The sequence below is a fragment of the Marmota monax genome, unplaced genomic scaffold (assembly GCF_021218885.2).
Source record: "Marmota monax isolate L192 unplaced genomic scaffold, Marmota_monax_Labrador192_F-V1.1 WCK01_AAM20220418_F8-fsc00117, whole genome shotgun sequence".
NCBI classification, from domain to species: Eukaryota; Metazoa; Chordata; class Mammalia; order Rodentia; family Sciuridae; genus Marmota; species Marmota monax.
The window spans coordinates 1,873,408-1,897,024 of NW_026693023.1; the positions used below are offsets into that span (position 1 = coordinate 1,873,408).

Genomic DNA, 23,617 nt, shown 5'->3' on the forward strand with positions numbered 1-23,617 from the left:
TTACCCTTATCATTTTAAAAGACTTATTGTTTTAGCTTTTATTCACTCTGGTTTTATTCTTTGCTCACTGTTCTTTTCTAGCTGTTGTCATATATAAGAGTCCCAGATTTATAGTAATCCTACTATGAATTCAGTGATACCTTCTTTACCTTGAGTTAAAGCAAATGTGCCCATCAAAAGAGCAAAGTGTCCAATGATAATAGCTGGAAATTGAGTCACAAATAAATGGAAAATGGTTTCTTCATTGCTATTTGTGTGTATGTGCTGTGTGCTGCTTTTTTCTCCAAAGGAGTAGACTGTTATTCCACGTTATGGAGTTGTGCTATTGTGAAATTCTCCAGTGATGGAAAAGGAGAATAATGTCTACTAAACCTGCTAGAATATGAGGCAAGGGGATCTTTTTCTGTGCCCAAGTCAGAAAACTGTTTCCCTTCTCCTATTTTAGAGCAATGTGTTTTATATCACAGAGTAACTTACTGTCTTCTCAAATGTTTATCTCCAAATTACATTTTATATTCTAGTCACTCACAAGATGAAAACAGGAAATGTATTTGAGGAAAGGCAAAATGTCAGCGTGTCTAGAACATAGAAATACTTGGTGAAGAACTTTTGGCTTTCTTTTTGGCTCTGCCTACAGCCAGTCAGTGTCACTCACTGTGTTCAGGTCTCTCATTAGTCAAACAGGGTGGCTGGGCATTTCCTGTGAAATTGCCAGTGTGAGATTGTGACCCTCAGGGGAGAGATCCAGGAGGAGAAGGAACCAGACAGCTGGCCTCTGGGAGCCACCAGATGGGAGCAAATTCCCAAGGCCGATGTGAAGAACTGTCTAGAATGACACAGTTGTTTAGTGGAGGAGCCCTCCCTCTAAAGCCAAATGTTCTGTGTGTCCCTGCAAGCAGAGCAAATGAGTACACACTGTGTTCATGTTGAAAAGGACAAATGACTGTACAAATAGAGTAATAAACAATTTAAGAAAATATATGTAGCCTAAATTTAGTATCAAGGCAGTAGGCAAAATGACTTACTCCAATTTGTGATGGTCCTGTTGCAAAAGCAGTGGCAAAGCCAGTTAGACCCTAATCATGGAATATAGCCAACGTATCAGTGGAGATGGCGCAAGTGCAGGCTTTTCAAATAAGATAAATCATCTGTGAAGAAGGAAAAGGTCAATGTAATATTCTTTCCCTGTCTCTCTGTCTCTCTCTCTCATCTGAATTAAATGGAAACATTAAAATTCCTTCCAAGACAAGAAAAATCAGCACATAAGATAATGCAGTCTCCTTCCTACCCAGCCAAGTCTGACTGCATTCCACCTGAGCCTTGCCTTGGTCTTTTTTATTTTCATCCTAGAATAATTTGGCTACTTTGTAGAAAATCAGAAGTCTAATGCTAACCTCACACCATTTAGTCATGCATACCTGAGCCATTATCTTCTGCCCCGGATGACATAGAAGATTGGTTTTTCCATCTTTCAGATCGAACATGGTGAGTGCACACACCACACACATACACACATACTCATACTCTTTTCTCACAGTTGAGGTTACGTATATGCTATCTGTGAGCATCCTTCAATCATTCAGTATCTGTGGAACACCTAATAATTTTGTATCACATTGCTTGGTGTGTGTAGGATACAGACAAGAAGAGGAAAGGGAAAAGACCCTAAGTGGAGTGGTTGAGAGGAGACATGCTTTCAGTTTCCATGCAGTATGTATTTCTTAACTTTGACCTATACTTTATTCTTACATTTATTTTGGTTTAGCATCTATTCATTCATTTATACAGGGGTGTATTTTCCATGAATATTTTGGAATGCCTCCTATGTGCCAGGCATTGTGATAGATTACAGAGGTGTGGAAACAAATTAGAATCCTTCTCTCCAGGAGCTTTCAATGTTTATATTTATTTGCAATAAAGGTTTAAAGATACTAGCATTTGCCTGCCTAGGGTGTAGTTGGATCACAAAAGAAGGAACATCGTTTCTGTTGCTAAGGGTTGAGATTTGCATTACTGAAAAGAGATCATTAAACAGTTTTGAAAGATGAGTAAGTACCATATTTGTCAGGGAGGCAAGAATGGGGGGCATTTTAGGGAAACACAGAAGATGCATAGAAAGCCATGGAGATTTTAGGGAACTTCTATAATGTAGTGGAGGGATGGATCTTTTAAAAGAGTCCAGGCTGGAGAAGTACAAAGTACTAGATCATGGAGACCCTTGCATACCATTGTGAAGAATTGGGACTTTAACCTGTGCACATCAAGAAACCATGAACAGAATTTGTACCATAGCAAAGATTTATTTCTGACAGAAATGTGGAAAACATGAATTAAGATAGGGATCTCAATTGCTTGGCTGTTTTGAGGGTGTGATCCATAGATAAAAGACAAAGACAAAACTCAAACCAGGAGAATAGACCATAAAAAGAATGCCAACCTATTATATTCAGCAACTTATGGTTTAGTCAACATTTAAGAAAAAACAGACCTACAATATTAATAAAATAAGGTGTTAGACACTCATCCCTTAAATTTCATGTATAAGAGGAATGCTTTATTTTATTAAGTAAATTAATTTCTGATTTAAAAATTCATACTAATTACAAATTGCAAATCATTCAAGGAATCATGATCCTTTCTCAGTCTCTTTACATTGCAAAATTTAGAGAGTGACCACACATATAGAGGATGTCAGGGCTCCAGAGGATTTCAGAGACTATCTTCATCAGTGATTTTTAAGATAAAATCATTGTCCATGTCTTCTAGCAGAAGCTTCCCTGGGAGCCCCAATATGCACGGAAGTGTTAGAGGTGGACACAGGCTATGCCCTCTGCCAACATTCCTCATTATTCTGCCCAGCTCTGAATTACACTGGCACAATTATAAAACTTAGCTTGGCAGACCTTCTTATTTCACTGGGGGCACAAAGGATAACAGAATGGGAGAGACTGAATCACCCAAGGAGGCATGACTAACTGGTTAGTTAATGGTAGAAGAAAGGATTCCAGGTCATCCTGATTTTTTTAATCAATTTTGATTAATGACTTACGGTTACTATCATTAAGGATTTGTTTTCTCTCCTCTTTTTATTCTAAATGAACATGCAGCGAGTTGACTGGAAGGAGTGAGCTCAGTTACACCCAATGCCTCCATTTTTTCTCATTGATTAATCCTTTCATTTCAGTTGTGGGAACCTCAAGACTATGGGTTCATAACCTCTTCCACTAATCATTTTCTGACCATATTTTCCCTACCCATCTCTGCTTTCTGTACTTTTATCCTAACACATATTACTCTAAGTAATCATTGCTAGTTTGTTGTTTTTCCTCACTAGACTGAGTGCTTTAGGCCAGGAAACATGTCTTTTTATCCATAGCATCTGGCACAATCCATGATATGCAGTAAAACAATATAAAATTGTTTAATAAATAATCAGATAAAGATATGCCTCTAACTTTGGCATTGGGATAACATAAATGGGGGAATTTACCTTTTGTGCTTGTCCCCTGCTTTGTCAGGAACACTTTTACCATCTACTAGTGGACCTGCTTCTACCTTAGGTGACAGTCTTACCAAACCATGGATTTCAAAGGATATCCCAGACACTGTGAAATGACTTCAAGACACAAAATTATCTGTCCTGAAATAATCTACTATAAACCATTATTAGCACAGAGATTGAGCAAAGTATAAAGTCTTTTTTTCCCCCTAGATCAGCATTCAGAATTAGGGTTTGGACATAGTAGGACACCTGTGTTCTCACAGCTGTTAAAAAGAAGAAAAACTTTCATATTGAATTTCATTGAACCTTGCAGCCAGCCTCAGTTCCATTAATTTTCATATACAGGAACAATGTAACATGATTACTCACCAGCCACAGAGATAGTGGTTTTATAAATCTTATGTGGTAGTTGCTGAAAGAGATAGGGTTGTGCTCCCATTGTCAATACTATCCAAAATTCACCTTGGAAATGAGTGGCTTTGGCTTTTGATACCAGCTGAATGTATATTGGGTCACTAGATGTCACTTGGATTAACATTTCTCTAATTTTCAGATCATCTGATGAGAAAGCAGTAAGTTTTCCTCACTCTGGTGGTAGCCTGCCTCTTTCCTAGAGATGGCTCTTTTAATAAGGGAAGTTGGCCTCACTCTGTTATTTATGGAAGTGCACCCATGCCTGGTGCTTTCTGATGGCTTGGTTGCTTAATCCTGTTTGATTTAGTCCTATAGTGTTTGGGAGAGGTCATGGACAGTAGCTTCATTGATGTGAGTCACATTCAAATTGCTAACAACCTGATTATGTATATGACATTAATGAAGGAAAACCTTTTATTCCTGACCTCTAGTCACTCTTCCTCTTCAGTGTCTATTGATGATGCTGTGATCTTCATAGTTTAAATTATCATTAATAAAAGGAAACTCATACTGTTACTGGTATGTGTGTGAATAGCCTATGGGGGATTGGTTCTGGTTTTAGTTTTATACTTTTTTTTTTTTTTAGATAGGGTCTTGCTAATTTGCTAAGGCTAACCTTAAACTTGTGATCCTCCTGACTCTGTCTCCCAAGTCATTGGGAATACAGGTAGGTGGCACCAGTTCCAGATCAGTTTTATACTTTTGTAGGTCACCATTAATGTAGTGGATATACTCTTTTGTTGAGTATCCAACTCTAGGGCTTCATTTACAGAAATGGGCTTCATTTACAGGAAACGTTGGCAACAGTAAAGAGTATTATGTATATTAACTCATTTAATGCTCCCAACTAACCTGGACTACTTGAGAGATTAAGTAACTTGCTTGACGTTACAGACTTGGGAAATAGAAACCCAGATCCTAATCCAGCTGGCCTGGCTTCCAGTCTTGAGCTATGCTCCATGATAGCATGCTGACCATGGGTGGAACGAGAACAGGGTCCTCTGCGGGTTCCGATGATTCTCTTTTAAAACTGTCTCATCTCAGAAGTTAGCATCTTAGTCAGCAGGCTTATTACCCCAGAAGGTCCTGTGACTCTGCCTTGCACTCTGTAGGCAGCTGTCTGGTGTCTTTCTTGGCTTCTGGAGGTGGCAAGTTCCTCTCCTCATCAGCCACCTCTAAGAGGTAGGGATGATGGCAGGATTTTCCTGCGAAAGAGAAACTCCACAAGGAGGAGATGGTTGTATTATGCTCAGTCTAACACAACTAAAAGACACCAAGGGAGCTCCTGAACCCGATTGCCCAACATGATCTTACTTTAGTTTCATTATCAATGTTTTTCTGCTGTTCCTTTGAGTTTCAGCTTATCCATCTGTGAATGGAGATAAGAAAATCTACCTCCAAAAGGTCATTATAAGAATTAAATGATATCAAATTTTAAAAGTACTTCTGTAGAATCTGGCACATTCCAAGGGTTTGATGAATGTATTTTTTCCTTTGCCTTATCCAAAGGAGTTTCTGAAAAGAAAATTGAGAGTGAGTTTTGGGGATTTTTTTTAAAAAAACAGGTTAAAAAGGCCAAGGCTTCTGTGGATTCTCTCCTCACCTGTCTCTCCTTAGAAGTCTTTTCATTTGAGAACTGCTTGTTTTTTTATGGTTGCATAAATGTATTAAATTTCTGGTATGTTAGGTGTAATTCTATCAGTAGTCTCCAGGTTCAAACCCTTTTAGGAAAATCCTTCCATAAAGAGGTTGTTCTTCTTTTTAAGTATATTATTTATTAACTTACTTCTCCTGATATAGTAAAATGGATCCTCTCTACATATTACACCACTTTCAACTGAGGGTGTCCTAGCTGTCATCATTATGGTTCAGTTCATCCCATTTGGGACTCCAGTAATCCATTAAATGTTTATTAATTTTGGAATTTTAAGAATAGGCTTTTGCAAGTGGTTGCAGTCTGGTTTTGAAGCAAGGAGAAAATGCTCTATTTGTTAGCCCCTGGTTAGCAGAGGTGAATAAAGACCATAGACCTAAAAGACTGTGTGTTTTTTTTTTAAATTCTTTTGTCAGGAAAGTCACTTTGCTCCTAATTAGAAGATTAGAATCTCTTTAATTGCATTCTGACCAGAGACTTTGGGGGTTCAATTTGGGAACTTGCCATATGTTTCATTTGAATGAATGCATTTGAGATGAACATTGTCTTACTGAAGCTGCTATTCATGAAGCCCAAAAGACAGACTTTAGTATAGGTTTTATTTCCTTATTTGAATGTCAAACTACTGTTCTCAGAATGGATTTTTATATGCAACAATATGCACTTAATTTATTATGTATTTATAAGACCTCACTATATCATGCTGTCTGTAGAGCAGAATTCAAAATAAGGCAGTGCAATCTTGGATCTCATGCCAAAGAGTCTGTTTCTTGATGAATTAAAAAAGCTTTGTAATATAGGTGGCCCTCCATATCAGCAGGTTCTGTATCCACAGATTCTGTCAACTGTGTATCAAAGTTGTTTTTAAACACTGATCTGTACGAACATATATAGACCTTTTCCTTGTCATTATCCCCAAACAATAGAGTACCATAACTATTTACACATCAGTTACATTGTATTATATTCTATAAGTAATCTAGAGATGATTAGAGATGATTTAAAGTATATGAGAGGATGTGTATGAGTCACATGAAAATACCACACCGTTTTATTGAAGGGACATGAATATCTGTGGGTTAGGGTATCCACAGAGATCCCTGGAACTAATCCCCAGCGGATATCAAGTAAGAAACGTACAGTTTTGATATCCATGGCATAAAGTCCTCATGGCAGGATTTAAGTGTGAGCTTAATCCAAGCAGGTCAAGCAGGGTGAATAATTCTCCAATCAAGAGTATTAAAATTACTGCTGATAATCAAGCCTTTTCACAAATATTCATTCTTCTCTCTTAGGTATAGGCAGGAAGTTCTGAGTGTAAGTAAACTCTAAATTTACTTTATAACTTTGTTTTAGTATACATAATATAAAGTAAGCAGAAGAACTCAGGAGGATGCTATCTGGTTCCTTGGGTGTTATAAATCCTGAGATTTAATTGACAAAATGATGAATTTCTATTATGCCTGCATTCAGCCTTGAGGGCCTAAAGGCAATATGAGGCAGTTCATTACTAGCACTATTCTCTGTTTTACATTTTTGTTCATTACCAGCAACTTCCTTAATATTTATAGTTATATAATGTTGTGCTAGTAGATGTTTATTCTCAACATCTCTGACTTCAGTATCCAACAAACATTTGTTAAAGTCTAATGTGTGCAAATCATGCTATGTATTTCTTAAGTTCCCAAAAGAACCTAGATTGAAGTTTGGGACTAGGAGCTTGCACGATATTAACAGTCTCTGTTTGCAGCTCCTCAATGGAGTTGTAAGGTAGGATAGAAAGTATGCTAAGGGGGACTCATAGCATGCTGTAAGAATTTCAATGAAATCAACTTGTGTCTTGTCTTATATTCCATCTGAATTGCCTTTCTCTACAAATTAATAAGCACAGGACTGTGAAAACCCAACAACAGTAGTGTTTTACCAGTTGGAAAAATGATGAATAATAAACGTTGCACATTGGAATCAGTGAGATTGAAGAAGTTCCATTGTGTCTTTTTTCAGAGAATTTATATCATCTAGCTTCCTGTTCAATCTCAGGCACTGTAGATGGATAGACGGTACATATCTGAAGAAGTTCACAAGTATTTACTGAATGAAAAAACTCATCACTCATTATTCTCTACATGAATCCTGAAGCACTTAGGGAATCCGAAGTTTGGGAAGGTTCTGAGCAATCCCATTACAGGTCTCCCTTTTATGTACCATTGTAAATATAAATAAGTTTACTCATTCTTAATAATTTTTATTGGTTTTCTGTGATCTCTCTAGCTTTTCAAGGTAACTTTTTAAACTTATGCTAGCCAACATATGAAATACCCTTTCCAACTGTGAGATACATTATATTTTCCAAGTTTATCCAAGACCTTGGAAAGACATTAAAACAAGAGAGCCACAAACAGAACTTCTCTATCCCACACTGAAACTCTCCTACTAAACAACATACTTTCCTTCATTCTACAAGTATTTCCTGGGCAAGGATTCATCTTTAGGGTGTTAGGAGGAATTATTCAAAGTGCAAGGCATTAGTTATCTAGTGATGAATACAATAGATTCAACCCCTGTTCATACAGGGCATAAGGTCTACACCTAAGAGGAAGCATTTGTTCAAACAGCTAAAAAAGCTCACTTCTCTCCTTTTCAGCAATGAAAAGAATGACTTCCCTGAATATCTCCTATCTTTTTCTGCCAGTCTTTTCTCATGCTGCTCTCAGAGTAAACTCCTTTTTATCATTTTTCTGGCTCTCATAACCTTAGGCATTCAAAAGAGGCCACGTAAATGTTACCAGCTCCAAAAATCCCATCCACACCTGTGAGATCTTTTAACATGTGGCACCACTTAAGTTGTGCTCATCACTCACTGATTTCTACTGTCATTTTTTGAAAACTTCTCATATAAACTCACACTCCCCTTTCCAACACAATGATGCCTTTGATATTATTGTATCCAAACTAAGCACAGTGACTATATTTCAGGGAGAGTGAATCTAGACCCCTTTTATTCTAGAAGAATAAAGATGTTTAGTAAGAGTGCATATGGGTCTCATTCACCAATAATCATTCAAGGTCAGAGAAATCTCAGATTGACACTAGGTCTCCTAACTATTCTAATTCTGGATGCAGAAAACCTCCAGAAGCTTTTTTTTTCCTTGAAGATTCAACTCATAGACCATTTGAAGCTTTGGACATACAATAAGGCACAAAGAAATATTTTCATGATAAAAGTAAATGGGGATGGGTCTGGGGTTCATGAATTGGTCAGATCCGAATAACAAATTACTAGGTGTTTCTTATCTGTTTACATGCTCCGTGATTTCTAACAGTATGAAAAATTGCATTTCAGAGTCCTAGATATTGATTAGGCATTTAAAGAGTACAAAGTTCAAAGATGCAATAACTAGATGATTGCTTCTAAAATCCAACAGGGTTTTTTGGATGACACAAGAGTGCTTAATCATGTTTTTTTTTTCCTCTTTAAGGACAAAGCCATGTGGTTGGTCAATATTTTCATTCCCTAAGGACCCATGGAATTATGATAGTTTATCTTCATAGTCACCCAGGCTCATATTGGCATGGATCAGGTAATGCAGTTCACATAGCAAATAGGCCTCCTTTGTTAGATACAGGGGTGGAATCTGACGACTGAACACGTTTTTCTTTTAAAACAGGCTCCATAGGGATGGAAGGGAGGAAACAAATGTAACCTGCGTTCTCCTTTTGTGTTAGACATGGTACTTTGTGCTCTGCATACATCATCTCATTTAACCAACAAGCCTTTATAGCTACAGCAAAGAAAACAGTTATGAAAACTTAAGCCTCTTGCTTAAGATCATGAGCTAGTAAGTGGCAGAGCTGGTGACCTGAATTCCTGGTTTCAAGCCTTAAATAAGGCTTTCACTCCTATGCAGCATGGCAGCATACCAGAGTATTTAACAATTATATTTATGCAAATGTATTTATGAATATGCCAAGAGACTATGAGGAGAACATATTGACATTGTTGCTTTTTAGGAAAGAAGACTAAATTCATTTCAAACAACCCATGTTCACTTCACCTGGAGCTTCCCTGAGAAAAACGGGTGGCTCACTCTTGGTCACCATGGTGGAGTAACAGCTGTCCACTAGGCAGATAACAAATGATATTTCATTCTTTTTTCCTGCTTCTTATGAGAAGGCCACGGTGAACTTCTTTGTATTCCTGATTTCATCCCTCTACTGTGAGATAGCGTTGTGTTTTTCTGAAAGGGTCTTGTACTGAGCCAGCCTCAACAATCCATTGAGAATGGACTGTTGGCTCTGTCACACTTACCTGAAGCTTTTATGGCTCTACTACTGATTAAGAGGTGGAGGAATATGAATTCTCAGGTAATAGTTTGCTGTAATCAACACGTTAGTTATGTTGTCCAAAAGTCTGCATCAGTAATGTACCTCTTTAGAATCTATTTATACATTGAATTTCTTGTCCCTGGTATTGGTAATTTTTGGTTTAATATGTTTTTTAAAAGATGAGATAATAAAATGTGATGAAACTTTATGATAACCTTTCTAAATAATCTGCTTACAGAATTGTTCAAAATTTCTGTCCTCTCCTTATGAATTTCCTTCCCTAAATAGATGCATTGATACAGGTTCATGTCTCCATTTCTCCCCCTGCAGATTCCTCTCCTTACCTGTCCTCCCTCCCAGCTTTCTTGCCTTCTGGCCTCCCTTGCCTCCCTTTTTGGCCAGGACTGGTATTGGGATTTAATTTGGTGTTTCCTCCTCTATTGTTGCTGGACTGAGGTCCACTCACGAGCTCCCAGTCACCTCCCTCTCCACTCCTGTGGCCAATGTTCCTTCCAGCTCCATCACCAGTTTTAAAGATAGTCTGAACTTTCTTGTCATCCTTAGTGGTTTTTAAATCACCCACTTTCTATCTGACCCCTGTGACCTGTCATCTGCCCTTTCTACTCAAATGAAGTAACTTTCTGAGGAACCATCCGTAACTTCTGTTACAGAGTCCAATCAATACTTATTTTCTGCAGCGCTTGCTGTTGCTGGGTACCCACTCCCTCGAGTTTCTTCTCTCGTAGCTCTGGGGCACTGTACCAATGTTGGTGTTTGTACACTCACGCTACATTATATATGAGTAAAAAAGAGCATTTCAAAAATGAAATGATTCAGTGGGTCTCCTAAAAAGGTAGCCAGAATATGTAGATGCAAGTTGTCAGAGTTAGTAAGCTCACCACCATATCACATATGATGTTGAAAGAGGAGAAAGGAAAAGCCAAACCCCGCAGTCCATACCATTAATTAAAAGATGCTTTTTTCTTCTTTAAATATTAAGGAATATTAATAGATGTGTGATGATGTCTTGAGAATAACCTCAGTGGCAAAGAATATATTGAAGTGTTTCTTTGGAAAAATGTCTTTCCATTTCCTGTGGTTATTCCAAATGTAAAAATCGGCACCATTTCCTGAAAAGGTCATGTGAGTGTTCTATGAGGCCTGATTGGTAAAAGATGATATGTCCTGAAATACTTGAAACTAAAAATTTTTTTTGTGTCATATCCTTTTTGTTCTTTGGGTATAATCAGAAGTGTCAACTTTAGAAGAATATTATAAAACAAATATTTTATGATTACATTGTTTTAGTTTTATTTGAAAAGAAAATTGTAAAATGCAAAGAGAAGACCCACGTTCACTGTTAATGAAAATATAAGAAAATACATCAATTTTGTGTCTGCCATATCAAGCACCAGTAGGATAGGAAGCTATGAAAATGAAGGCAATGACTACATAGTAACACTCGATTTCATTATTTTAACTCCTGGGCCCATCATCATTTTGTTTCTTCCATCCTAGTAGAATCAAAGGTGCAGTCATTTTTGTGAAGGTGTTATTTTCATGACAGTGTAGACTATACCAAATAGGTACTTTACCTGCCACATCTGAAGCTCATTTACAAACCATAGTTCCCTCAGAAGGAGTGTGTGCTTGACATAGATTAACAGATATTTGACAAATGAATTGGTACAATAATGGTTTAAATCACAAATTGGCTTTTTGTTTTGGTTTTTTGTTTGTTTGTTTGTTTTGGTACCAGGGATTGAACTCAGGGGTACTTGACCACTGAGCCACATCCCCAGTCCTATTTTGTATTTTATTTAGAGACAGGGTCTCACTGAGTTACTTAGTATCTTGCCATTGCTAAGGCTTGCTTTTGACTTGTGATCCTCCTGTCTCAGCCTCCTGAGTCATTGGGATTCCAGGTGTGTGCCACCACACCCAGGCCACAAAGAGTTTTTTACAGACATAAGTTGCTTCATTAAAAACGACTTATAATGTAGCCATCAAAAATATGGCAATCACTCTTAATAGATAATAAGCTCTATTATGGACAGAAAGTGTGTTTGTACATTCAACTATTAAAGAAAACTTATTTCTGGTGATTGGATAGACATATTTGATTTTTCATTCCATCTTTCAGAAAATGAAGATGCTACTTGTCTTTCATCTGACCTTTCAAAGTCAGATGGAATATGGAAAATCCAGCTGCATTTCCATTGCACTTTTTTTTTGCTTGGCCATTTTCCATGGTGGGTAGGTGGTCTGTGTCTAGATTTGAAAAATAGCCCAAATTGCTTAGTTTTTCCTAAAGTTTAATACTTAGAAACAGAAGTAGCACCCTCTAGCAAAACTGTTACCAGGAACACAGTAAGCTTTTCAGGGTTATTTATGAGTAAGAGATGAATAGCCTTGTCCTCGCAGTGAGAGAAATAGAGTGGATCCCAGTTTGCTTGTAGCGCAAGAACACTTGATGAGAGAGAACACTGGTATACAGGGTTTCAAACACAAGAGAGCAAACCCAGAGGCACTCCTGAGTTTGCTTTGTCCTATGGGCTCAAAATAAGTATATTATGTTTAATTAATTCTAAGTCTGTAAGTGCTGCTCTAACAATGTCAGCAGTCCAAGTTAAAGACATTTGAGGTGATGTTTGTAATCATGAAAATGTTCATATGCTGATGACATAGTAATAACAATTTAAAATAAAAGAATACTTATGTACAGGAAAGTAGTTCTGTGGAACAGAATTAGATCAAGGCAAGGTTGCATGGTGGGCATTTAGTCGTGAAAATATCAATCTGTACCTAATGATTGCTGTGAATCAGCCTTCAAACCCATTAGATGTGCCATTTAACCAGGCAACATATGCCCATTATTTTTTAGCAGAAAAAGCAACGGCCATATGTTCAATAGTTATTGAATTGTGACTAGCAGGTGTGCTTCACCATAATAACAATGATGACAATAATAATATCTTCAGCCTCAACTCTCTCCATAGTAAGGACAAAGGAGGAAAAGCAATAATTATTTGAAGAATTTGAGTATTGTAAGAAGCCAATCTAGATATTTTAAAGCAAATTTCACTTTCAATAGCCAGCAGTCTTCTTTCTTTTCTCCTCCTTAGTTTGGATAATTTTCTTTGAGTTCCATTTTACTCCTTTACCAACATTAAACCTATACAATTTCATCTCATGTTATTGATTATGTTCCTGTATATTTGCAATGGTTCCTCAAAAATTTTTATTTTTACTTTCACATATTGCAGTATTTGACCCTCATAGCAACTGTGTTGAAGAGGTAGAAGAGAGACATTGTTGCTTGTTTTCCCTTTAAAAAGCTGTGGTTCAGAGAGGTTAAGTGACGGTTTCTACTCCACAAAAAGAAATTTGTTGCAATTTTTCTGGTGAAGCTGTCATTCTTAGAGATAGTAAAGTGACCACACTAATAGAGTGTTACACATGTGTCACTGTCACTATTACTCTGCTGGAAAACATATTGTGTCAGGAGGTCAAGAACAGGAAGAGGAAACACAGATTGATAAAATAAGAGCTGTGCTATTGAAGGAACACTTAAAGCATGCACCAGGTAGGTTCTAGAATATGATCCCCTTCCCTTTAGCTGTGTATTTCAGTACTGAATACATCATGATAATTTTTTTAAAGGGCAGACTAGTGTTAAACCATTCATATAAAGTGTCATGTTGGTACAATATAGAATGGTTTACATAATTAATAGCACATCCCTCTGTAGGCTAACTAGAAGATACCCATATTACCATAGGGGAAGCAATTTTTGGTATTGTTTACTCACATTTTTTTAATTAAAAATTTATAAATGGAACTTAAACTCAAGGAGAAAAATGAAGAATCAAAATAACAAACAAAATTTCTAATTTTTCCAGGAAAATTTCCTTCCCATATAGTAGCCATCACAACTGCAGCCATGCAATCCACTGGAGCCAGTCTTCCATGCATCTGAAGATATGATGCAGGACAGGAGGTACAGTTTAGCCAAGCTTTGGGGGGAAACTGGAATGAGGAATTTGACATCCTTGGGCCTTTTCCCTTTTTTTGTCTTGATGGGCAAACACTTTTCCTAAGTCATCCTTGTGAAAAGTCCTGGACCCATAATGACCATTTGTCATACCATAAATCTGATGCTTCATCCATGTCTGATAGTACTCTGGTGGTCATTTCAGGTTACAGATTTCACCTTTAAGATTTCTTAAAGAGAAGTCTGACAATTCATCCTGTCTTAGAAGAAGAAAAATCAGGCACCTCTTTTCATTAGGATGTGAGCCATGTTAACAGCAGCTTGTTATCAGGCTTGGCATTTCCCAAGGTTAGAGGCCACATATGGCCACATATGATACATACTAAAATGTGTGTTTCATCTCTTGCATAAGTTTGGAGTGTAAACAACCTTGAAATTGAGCTTGGAGGAAAAGAAATACTTGAAAAGTATTTATTCTTTTAAATACGAATATAACTTAGAACTTAAAATATGTTCTATCTTAAAACAGGTGGCAGATCGCTTTTTATTTCTGTGCATAGGGAGAGAAATTGGGGGTGAAGGGTCAGGAAATGTTTCTTTTTTATTGATATACACATTTTATCCTTAAATCAGATAAAAATCTCCCATGATAACTTTCAAAGTGCACAGTACTTGTAAAAATCTGGTTTGATAATTATTGCAAAAAAAAAAAGGAAAATATAAGATCTGATAGACTGGTGACATTCTGTACAGCTTAATACTAACTTGTCACAGAATATCTAATATTCAGCCTTCTTTTGGATATTTGTACTTTTTTCTTGTAAATTATTTACACTGAGACAAAAAGTCATTGGTTTTGAACTGAACTTAATTTAGGCATCTAAATGATATACCTGAACACATGCTTTGGCCCTGCCATGACTTTTTAATGACTTTTCCATTTAACTTGGTTTTGAAAATTGATTTGCCCTTTAAAAATAATATCAGCATTTAAAGTAATTTCACTTGCTTTTTGTCTGTGCTGTAACTGAATATGCTCCCTCAGAGCATGACTTCAAATAGGCAGCTCTTAGGAAGATGTGACAACTGCTGTGCATCAGCTGGAAATGGCAACTCTGATAACAAGAATGTGAACATGGCTTTGGGGTGAGGCAAAAACAGAGACCATTGAAAGTTGACTTCATTGGCTTGATGTGCAGACACTGTAGGAAATTGGGGGTGATCTCTGGGCACAGCCATCCTCCTGAGCTATGCATGCTGTAGAGCTGTCTGCTACATCTTCACAGTTGCTCCTTTGCTTCTTTCTCTGAATATCTGCCTCTTTATCTAATCCCAGGTCATTGCTCTTAGCTCTATTCATGGGGGAAAGGTAGGGATTGAGGCTGACGGGCTTAAAAATAAGTGTCTGGAGGTCACTTTTGCCCATCTTTTCATTGGGTCTTGTTCTGTCTCTCCGCTGATAAGCAAATTCATACCACTCAGCATCCTGGTACTTAAGACAACAGCAATGATGCAGAAACAGATACCCAAAGTAGCAAATTAGAGCAGATATATGAAATTTGTGATGTCGTGAATACTGAAAACACTGAGCATTCTCAGGGCTCTAGCATCAATTTAGAAGATATTACCAAGTACCTGTCCCTGCTTCCAATTACTCATCTATAAAAATGGAGATATAATTCTTTGAGATTTCTCTTAAAGTAGCAGTAGGTTTAATTGGGAGACACGGAAGAATCATCACAATGATCTTAAAAATAGTTTTGATTATGTCACTAGGAAAGATACATGTCTAATAGGGTGCTATCATCCACTAGCCCTGACCTTTCAGCATCACTGCATCTATGTTCTAGTGTTCAGGATCTATATGTCATGTCTTCAGCATATATCTTGTGTACATAAGGGTGGTAAGAAAGTTTAGATTCAGGGCTAGATTTGTAGCTCAGTGGTAAAAGCACTTACTTAGCATGTATGAGGCACTGGATTTGATCCTCAGTACCACATAAAAATAAATAAAATAAAAGTACTGTGTCCATCTACAACTAAAAAATGAATATTAGAAAAAAAAGAAAGTTTAGATTAAACTAAAAATACCTGTGGGCTTATCCTATGCAACTATGTGCGACTACTAGCACTACCTGGAAAATTAATTCTATTTTACCTTCTTACCTACCCATGGGCAGCTCCCAAGAAGTCCTGCCTCTCTCTTCCATTCCTGATTAATCCAAGATTCAAGTCGGGCATCAAATCTCTTGGAAAACCTTGTAAGCATTTCTTCTTCCCTTTTTTTCTGCCATGATTTCTCCTCCAGGATAGATACTATATGAAACCCTCTCACAGAGGGCCATCATTATGCATTCTAATAAACATGTCTGAATTTGTAATTGGATCAAAAGTATCCCAAATGTGAGATCATTATCTTTTTCTTTGTATTGCCCATTTTCAACGTAAAGTGAATACTTTCTAAATATAAGCACACCCTTTCCCAGGCATTGTAGATATAGGATAGAATCATTATTTCATTTGTTATGTCCGTGAAGTACCCTTGGTGTTGTCTATGTCAAACACTCAATTTATAGGTGGGGAAACTGAGGAGCAGAATGTATGTTAATTCATTCATTGCTCATTTATTAATTTATATTCAGGCAGCACATATTGTTGAACATCCATGAGCCTGGCACTGTGCTAGCCACCGGATATGCAATACGGAGTAAAACGGAACAAAAGACATGGTCCTTCTGTCTTGGAGCTTGCTTTTTAGTGTGATATTGAAACAGCAATCCAATATTACATATGACATGATATTCACCAATTGTGCTAAATGGGAATAATGGGAGCCAATTGACAAGGAGGGTATTTAGCCTAATAGTCTGATGTTGAAACTGAAATCTGAAGAACTGCAGATGTACACATGCACATGCAGGGGGAGGAGCTCACCAATCATAGGCTTGAGGCAGGAGGGAGCATGATGCATTCAAGAAACAGAAGAGGTAAAGATGCTGGTAAAGATAAATGGGTAAAGTAAGGAGAGAGGGGCACACGATGAGAGGGAGAGGAGGCCAGGGGCCAATTCCTGTAGGATCTGTAAAGCCATTTGAAAATGTTTAGTTATTTACTGAGAACATTAAGAGCACTGGAATATTTGAGAACCAGAGGGAGGGGGGTTGGCTGATAACATGTGTATTTTGAAAGAAGTATGTGCTATGGTGTAGAGAAGAGATTGGTAGATCTGCAGATTGAGCAGCAGAGTGAATGAGGCAACTGGGAAGAATTTCTTACAGTGCCTACAAGAGATTTTGGTCTCTTGGAGAGAACACTAGACATATTTGTCTTATTTTCTTGCTAATGCTATTAACATTGCTCCTTATCAAGAAAGGCCTTGTTCTACATGAACTTCCTGTGTGCACTGCTTTAAGCTTCCCATTTCCCCAAAAAAGAGGGCAGAGGCTAATGAATATTCCATTTTCTGTGACTGGAGAGTTTTCGGTTTTGCGATATCCCAATCTCTTTGAGCACCATTGCTGGCCTTAAGTAGCCCATTACATACTTCATGGAAGATCTGAACATCAGGTAGTCAGATGACATTGTTATAAAGAGCATAAAAAGACTCTAGAAGTTCTGTGAATGACAGAGCAGTTGAGGCCACTGTTGACCCTTAACACCAATGATTGGAGCACCAGAGGAATTGGCCTCTTGGAGGGAAGATGTAACATCACCTTCCCAGGCTGATCTGAAGTGAAGCAAGTGCTGTTCAGCAGCACTAATTGGAGCCTCCTTAGAAACCCACCATGGGCAAGATGCAGCTCATGTGCACCTTTGGGATACAGAGGATTTACCACCTACACCAAAACAGGAATAACTACTTGTTCAGAGGCTTAGCTGAATAGTAATATCGTTAGCAAGATACATATCTTAGAAAAGGAAATTCACTTACAGTGACCTGGGATCTTACTCCATCACATCACAGTGATGGAGCCAGACTCACCAGTCACCGAGCTCATCAGAAGGAGATGCCTGTTGACTGTTTCTTCTCTAAGTGAAATCACCATCCTCTTGGGCTCTTTGGGATCATCCAATTGCTGCTGTAGGTGACTATACTTCACGGTAACTCAGGGTTTCCATCCACACTGCTGTCCCACAGCCTTCTTCATGTTTCTGGTAGGCAGATGGGAAGACACTGAAGCAAAGCATAGCCCACCTGTAGGAATCCTGCAGACTCAATGTGACTTGAGTTGAACAGAAGGAGAAATTATTGTTTAATGTTGTCCAGCAAGTGAATAGCAGGGCCAGAACCAGAAAATAGGCCTTTCAGGGTCTTTTTCACTACTAAATACTTTTTGGTTTCACAGGGGTAGGATCAGTTTATTGGCTTTCATTGGTATATTTTGGGCAAGGAAAATGAAGCAGAGAATAAGGAATAATTAGAAGCCCCAATGGTATTTATTTCCCCATATTAAGATGGAAGTTGAAAATTTTCCTACTATATGCTACAAACACAAGTTTATTAAAGAGTTTCTCTATTCTTTGGGCATAGTCTATTTTCTTCTATGATGTCACTATAGTTCTTGTTTTCTGTAAAATCTAAAGAGCTGGTGTTGCTATTATCTCTAGATGGGAGCAAAACTTCATAAATTGTAGCATTCTGTGCATGCATGGGAAAATAGCTCTTACAATGTTAGCCAATTCCATTTCTCAGTTAAAAAATAAAGTGAATTTTAAAGTGTAGGATAAGTGAATTTTTATGTTTCACTTTTAGTTATTGGATTGTCTAGATATTGTATTTTAGGAGGGCACTATTCTTCCTGGAACTTAGAAAAGCAGTCATTCAATCACACAGTGATTTTTAGAATTTCTTTTAAGTGAATAACAATTTTAGGATGTCAAGTTTTAGATGTCTGGTTTCAACTTGTTTGGCTAAGCTGACATTTAAAATTCAGTCCCGATGTTATGTGAATTGTCCTAGCTTTTTACCTCTCCTTTTTTCTTCTATATTGGAAACCTGTACAGAGAACACTATCACTTAATAAAAAAAAGATGTTTCCTGCTTTGTTTCTTTTTATTCAACTCAGAACTGCCTAGGGGGGGAAGATTTCTTTCTTTCTGAATGTGGTAAGCCACAAAATGGAAAATATACACGAAAGCACTTGTGCCTCTTCTCTATTAACCTTGGAAAAAGGTGACAGGAGTGTGTGAACAATGCGGTTAGATGCTTGAATGTACTCGATTTATTCTTATTATTAATTTAATTTAAGGGTTTCACTTGACAAGTAACTTCCTTGATTTGTACATTTCAAAATTGTTTTCCCTTTTTTCTCCAAAATAACAATTTGTCCTTCTGAAATCCTCTGAAAGATTTTATGCCACTGTAGTTTCAATCATGGTGATGATTTCTGTGTCTGTCATGAGTGGTTTGATTTGCATGTTTATACTTATGTCACATAAATCCAGAGGATACAATGCGGGCCCTAGTATATGATTCCTTTGTACTGTTTTGGAAAATTTTGAGGGCAGCAACTCAGATCCCTGAATTTGGAATGAAATGCTCAGGTATAACCAAATGTTAGAATGGCAGATTCTTTATAAATTAGATGCTGAAATTGGCAAATTTTACTGGTTTCATTTCCTTTGGGAAATGACTGTGATGTTTAATTCTTGACTTTGGAATTGTCTTTGACTACTCAGAGTGAAATACCGCATTTTAAATTCTAATCTAAGACATTAGGGAAGCTAGACATTTAGGAAATCAATATTTGTACTTGATAGCCATATGCCATATATTAAAGTGCATATCTCACTGCACATGTCTTATAAAAGATCATTGTGTGAACGGTATTATACCAACTTCTCCTGAACTTTCTAAATATAACTGATTAAAATTATTTCCTGGAGTGATTATTTTGGTTATGGTCTCAACTTTTCAAAACCAAGATGGTAGTGTAGAAGTGGTTAATATATTGTGTTAGTCAACTATCTTTTTTATGGACGTGGGTTGTTATAAACTACCATCCTAGAAATAGATACACACACAGACAGACACACAAACACATACACAATATCAGAGAGAATTTTCAGGTGCACTCTTTGAGATTGGTGATAGAAAATCTGAGATTAGGACCCACAAATTACTAGGACACTTGGTTTTATATCAAAGGTCAATGAAGAGTCATGAAGTCAACACCTCAGTGAAATGTCCTTAAGTAAAGGCATAATGGAAGTGCAGCCATATTAAATATGTATTTTTCCCAAAACTGATCAGTCTTGCATATGACCAGGTGAGGCAAGAAAACCCACCCTTGACTGGACAGTAATTCACTTATGTTTTCCTAACTTCAGTGGATCTATGCCATACTGAATACCTGCATAAGATTGCCTTATTGCCTTGCACAAGTGTATAATCAGGTCAGCCTTTATCTAACCTGTATAGTACTCCATCATGGTTTTTTTCCCTTTTTGTTCTTTCAAATATGTTGACTCTTCTTGATACTTCTGAAGCCACAGCTCTTTCCCTATCATTACCAGCTAAGTTTTAATAACTTATACTCTAAACTGTTACCTCTCTGAATTCTCACTATAATTCCATGGCATTATCATTGACATTTTATATAATAAGGTTACCAATATTTAGAAGTATCATTTTAGTCACACTGCTGATTATACTAAAGCCAAGAATTGACTCAGGTCTGGATTATTCCATGCACTGGACTGTGATGTATGTGTATTATACAAAATGTCAACCTTGAAAGTATCATTTAGTAGATATTTTGGGGTCTCTACAGAAGGTTACAGAAACTTCTTTAAGTAAACTAACTCAACTTTTAAAAATAATTAAATGTAATTTTGGTGAAGCAGTTATCAATTTAAATTGGCTTAAAGTGAGCATACATCTTCAATAAGCCTGGAATGGAGGACAATATCCCATTAATTTGGGGGTCTGTCTTACACACTTGACCTTATCCTTTAGCTTCAGCTTTGTATAAAGTATGCATTTGTCACTATAATCCATTTCTGCCAGGCACAAGTGTCTTTCTCCACCCAAATGCAATGCAATACAATCCAATTCAATCCAAGACAAACCCCCTCCAATTAGTCTCTGGAGACTGTGGTTTCTATTTAGACTCTGGATAGACTTTGTACTTTTGCAGATGGTGGCCACACATAAGCTGTGGGTTTATCTTGAAGACACATAGAGACCCATTTCTAGGTTCAAAGTTGCCTCTGGGATGGATTCACATTCCCCATGGCATGCCTCTCTGTGCACTGGCTGGTAGGAGGGAAGCATATGTTGACATAAGTTCTCACTTTTTTTCAAATTAGGACTTCACTCTAAACAACCACAGGGCTGAGGAAAGTCATTGTTTTGCCTATTGCATAGTCTCTTTCCAAAGAAAGTACTGGTCCACCTTTAGCTCTTGTCTTGATGTCTTTTTCGGGGATTATTTCTGCTCTTTGTGAAATTGGTACTTTAGTTTAAGTTCAGAGGAGATTACTACTGGAAACACCTGTGATTGCCCCCCAAGTTTTAAATATCAATTTAAAAGCCAAAGCATTCACTAAATGAAAGAATTCTTTGAATTTCTACAGAGTAGTACCAAATCCCATCAGGGCAACATTGAAATTGAAATACCTTTCAATATGTGCATCCTTTGGAAAAGTGTGGCTTAAAGAACAAAGTTCTTGTTAGCTTGACCTCATTGGATTCATATTATAGAATCTCCAAAGTATGATAAATGTATAGGTATCTCTTAATAAGCCATAATACGATCCATAGAAATAATCAGAGTTGATGTAAGAAAAAATGGGATGGCAAAGTTATTTAGCATCCTTGCATGGAGTTGAGGAAAGGGAAAGACAGATTTTTTTCTTTCTTAAGTTTCTGGAAAAAAAAATAAAAGGCAGGACATGATATTTGTGGTTACTGGTCTTTCCTCAGTTTTAAGAACAACAACAAACAAAAATCAAACAACAACAACAAAAACATGTTTACAGGACTTTGCCAAGCAAAGATAATATGACAAAAGGGTTGGCAATCCTGGTGAAATTTTTTTTAAAAAAATGGAGTTTTGTCAGATAGTGAATGGAGTCTAATTATATTCAGGGGCAGGTTAAAGTAATCAGAAAGCAAGGAACACAATTATGAGATAGGCTTGATAACAGATGGCCCAATAAAATACAAAAATAGGAAGATAAAAATAGAATGCTTTTATATAAATTCTTGAAGAGTTTAAGAATATTTGAGATAAAAACTTAGAAGAAAAAGTACTAAAAATAAATTTGATGAGATATATATTCTTAAAGGAAAATAAAAGGCTTATTTTGTGTAATGAGTGGAGAAATACCAGGTTTTTCTCTGATTTTCACCATTTTATAAGTGCTTTGGGATTATAGAGTTTTTATAATTGGGGACATACTTTTATGAAAAATGAACCCCAAATAAAATCAATCCTGTTTGTTCCAGCTATTCCTTTTCTTTTGCTTCTTTTCCTAAAGGACATTCCTCAAAGCCATTTGAAAATTAAGATATGAGAGTTAGAATTTTTTGTTGTTGGTAAAGTTAGTGGTTTGTGGAAAAACCTCCTTCTGGGTTATTGGCATTGTTTGACTAAGATTTCTGAATGCACTTTGTGTACAAAGGTCTACTCAACTGTTACTACAGAAACTACACCCAACTCACTGGTTCAAATGTATGTCAAATGTATGTATGATGCTCAGTGCTGACAGGAGTTTAGAATTAAAGTCAACTGTTCTCTGTGATAAAATGATACTTTGAGAAAGACTCAAGGAAGGAGTGCTTGTGAGTAACTGCAGGTTTTCCTTCTGTCTTCCTGTGCTCTTAGCTCCATGTTCTTATTCTCCTTCTATAAAGAAAGGCACACATATGCATTTTGGGGGAGGTTCTGTGGTGTGACAGATATCAAAGGGCTTAGACTCAACCCAACTCTGGTACTCAGTTTCTCATGCTTTCAGAGTCGTTGAGAAGGATTTTATAAAATCCGGTGCCCTGCCATAGTCCAGCTTGCCCATGAGACACCCCCTGCAAGGTCAGCCATTTCCACAGCATTGAAGTTTGCTCAGTGATTCCTGGTTCCCTGGATTCTCATTGCTGAAGAGAAGGCCACTCAACACCACATCAGACAGGGACCCTCCCAAGAAGGCAAGAAAGGTGTTCAGAGTCAGCTCTAGATTGTCAACATTTTGCTTTTTCTGATCCTGAAATTTTCATTCAAAAATAGCGGTTCTTATTTAAAAATCAAAACAAACTAAAATGCCCACCAAAACCTCAAAATTCTTCTTATTATGACTTTTATAATCTCAATTGTATATTATAACTTTTTCCCCTTTCCACACAAATCCAATTTCTCCTTCAAAATACTTTTTTTAAAAGAGAGAGAGAGAGAGAGAGAGAGAGAGAGAGAGAGAGAGAGAATATCTTTTTTGTAGATGGACACAACACAATGCCTTTATTTTTATGTGGTGCTGAGAATCCAACCCAGGTTGCACCCATTCTAGGCAAGCACTCTACCGCTGAGCCACAATCCCAGCCCCTCAAAATACTTTTTAAAAAATATCAAAATCAACTTACTATGTAATTCTTTTAGCTCAGGATAAATAGTGATTAGTGGTTTTTCCTCTGAAAAATGAGTCACTTTTACTGTGAGTAGTTTGACATCAGAGAGGGGAAGATATGTGAATTCAGAGGATAATGCTGCTTTATTTCACTTTGGCCCTGTTT

General features: G+C 37.1%; 1 long non-coding RNA gene across 1 annotated transcript in view; it reads left to right on the plus strand.

Annotated features, from left to right (window-relative positions):
• Window positions 1–23,617, plus strand: part of LOC131424497 (uncharacterized) — a 180,207-nt gene continuing 156,590 nt past the window's right edge. The window contains exon 1 of the long non-coding RNA XR_009227612.1: window positions 1–23,617. This exon is cut by the window's right edge and continues 12,965 nt beyond it. This is a non-coding gene — a long non-coding RNA (uncharacterized LOC131424497).